The 2,625-nt window shown below is 49.3% G+C and overlaps 1 pseudogene; it reads right to left on the bottom strand.

Annotated features, from left to right (window-relative positions):
• Window positions 1–483: 483 nt before the first annotated feature.
• Window positions 484–1,369, bottom strand: LOC105746249 (tropomyosin alpha-3 chain pseudogene; annotated as a pseudogene).
• Window positions 1,370–2,625: the final 1,256 nt, after the last annotated feature.

Here is a 2,625-nt window from a genome sequence, read left to right as displayed (position 1 = left end):
GGGTGTCCCCCGCGTAGGGGTGTCCCCCGCGCAGGGGTGTCCCCCGCGTAGGGGTGTCCCCCGCGTAGGGGTGTCCCCCGCGTAGGGGAGCCCCACGCGCAAGGAGTGTGCCCCCAAGGAGTGCGGAGCCCCACGCGCAAGGAGTGTGCCCCCAAGGAGTGCGCCCGCGTAGGGGTGTCCCCCGCGTAGGGGAGCCCCACGCGCAAGGAGTGTGCCCCCAAGGAGTGCGGAGCCCCACGCGCAAGGAGTGTGCCCCCAAGGAGTGCGGAGCCCCACGCGCAAGGAGTGCGCCCGTGAGGAAAGCCGCCCAGCGCGAAAGAAAGTGCAGCCTGCCCAGGAATGGCGCCACCCACAGGGAGAGCTGACGCTTGATGCAACAGAGACACAGATTCCCGTGCTGCTGACAACAACAGAAGCGTTCAGAGAACAGACAATGGGGGAGGGGAGAGAAATAAATAAATAAATCTTTAAAAAAAATAAAGGTCAGCTGTGGGCAGGCTGACCTCTGGCAACCGGGGCCACAAGGGGGGACAGCAGCAGCGGGACCGAGGCGCTCGCCATCACATTCAGGTCAAGCAGCCGCTGTCCAGCATTCTTCGGGTATCGAGGTGCCCCTTTTTGGTACATTTCCGTCTGTCTTTCACATCATCAATTGTCTTTTCCAGCTTGGCTCCTGACCTCCCAGCAAAGTCAGCACGGGTCTCTGCCTGCTTGAGTTTGTCAGTAAGAATCTTCCTCTCGTCCTCATATCTGTCTTCTTGTCGAGAGTCCCTGTCTTCAGCAGGACTCGCACACTTCAGGTTCCAGCCCAGCAGTCTGCTCTGCTCATCGCCTCCCGGCAGCGGCGCTCTGCCTGCTCAGCTCGGTCCTCAGAGTGTTCCAGGCCCCCTTCAGCAATCACCAGCTTAGGAGCCACCTCCTCCTACTTCCCATCTGCCTCCTCGGCAGTGTGCTTGGGTTTCCTGGAGTTCCATCTTTTCTCCATCTTTTCAAGCCCCGTTTTCAGTCGCCTACATGCCTCTCTCCCTCTCATCGGCGGCCCTCTCTGCGTCCTCCAGCTTTTGCAGGGCAGCGGCCGGGTGCTCCTGAGCGCGGTCCAGCCCCTCCTCAACCGGCTGGATCCCAAGGCTCAAGGAGGTCACCTCAGTGCCAGCCGGTTCCTGGCCTTTCTCCCTCCATCCCACTGGAGGCGCTCAGCGCTCTCCTCGGCACCATCAGGCTGCTGCCGTGGGACCTGAGTCTCGTGTTTCACTGCCTCAGTGGTGGTGGTCCCGGCCCTGGCGCCCACCCTACAATTGCTCACGCTCGGGTTCCTGCCTCCTCTGCTTGGCTTTGCCCTGCTTCTCAGCACACGCTCCCCACCAGGCATATCTGGATGTATGTGTTGGCTCTTCGCACTTACTATATGATTAGGACAAGTTTCTTAATCTTTCTGAAATTTACTTCCTCACATGTAAAGTGGGGACTCCCTCACAGTACTGTTTGCAAGTAGGTTTAATTAGTAGATGCTCAGTAAAAAATACTACTTTTGTCTCTCAAATCCTACCCTTCTCCTTAGGGAAGGGTGCATTTACAATATGTTCTCGTTCTCAGAATATCTCTATATGGAAATGCCCTTATGATTGAAGTGTTGGATTTTGATAACAAGTATAAATATGTAATTTGTATTCAGCGTTTCTGACATTCTGTCGTGGTCCACTCACCAAGTTCCCAATGTCAACAAATGTGAATTTCTGTGGACAGCGAGAAAAGTCCACCGATTGGGAAGGGAAAACCCTGACATAAAGCTGTGTCCTTTTCCCCACAGTGTAGGAAAGGAGACCTCTTTGAGTAGTTAGAGAGAAATGTATTGACTTGGAATGGTTTATGAACGAAATTTGGTGGCTTGTGTTCCCTGGCATCTTTCCATTTTCCAGAATGAGAAGAGAGCTATCCCGAGGCTAGAAGAAGAGACAAGCAGAAGCTAATGGCAAAGTTGGAGACAAAGAATCATGAAAACCAGAACTTGAAAAGTATATTATTCTGGGGCCATTAATTTAAGGAAAATACTATATAGTCATACACACTTAATAGCCTCTGAGGGGCTCATTATATTATAGCTGGCCTAAATTGTTTATTTATTGATCTTGAATTTAGCAAAACAGTAGTGTACTTAGTTTCTGAAACACGAAAAAGAGACTAGAGTTCATTCAAGGTATTTTACTTAGGAATTTGGGGTATTAACACATTTTAGAAAGATTTTAATCAATAGCAATTAAATTTTTTTGTTGTTCAGGATAAACTTCTACAAGATTCACATGCAGAGGATATTTTATTATCCAAAGTAAGATAATACGTGTTATTTTACACAACACAGTGCTGAGCAAATAGTAAAAACTGACTGAATGCTTTTTAAATGGGATTCAATATACCCTGGGAAAATCAGACCTTAAGCCTAACCCATGAATATGGAAGATTCACTTGTAGTCTTAAAAATGTAGTTAACCACTTGACTGTTGGAAGATACTGCTAATATATTCACAACTATATTTTTCTCCAGAATGTTTATAATCATGACATCTTCATTTAGCTACTGATCTAGTTGAACATGTCATTACCCTGATTGCACTCAAAAGGACTTTGAGA

The sequence above is a fragment of the Dasypus novemcinctus genome, chromosome 10, assembly GCF_030445035.2.
Source record: "Dasypus novemcinctus isolate mDasNov1 chromosome 10, mDasNov1.1.hap2, whole genome shotgun sequence".
NCBI lineage: Eukaryota > Metazoa > Chordata > Mammalia > Cingulata > Dasypodidae > Dasypus > Dasypus novemcinctus.
This window is presented reverse-complemented; position numbering and strand designations above follow the sequence as displayed.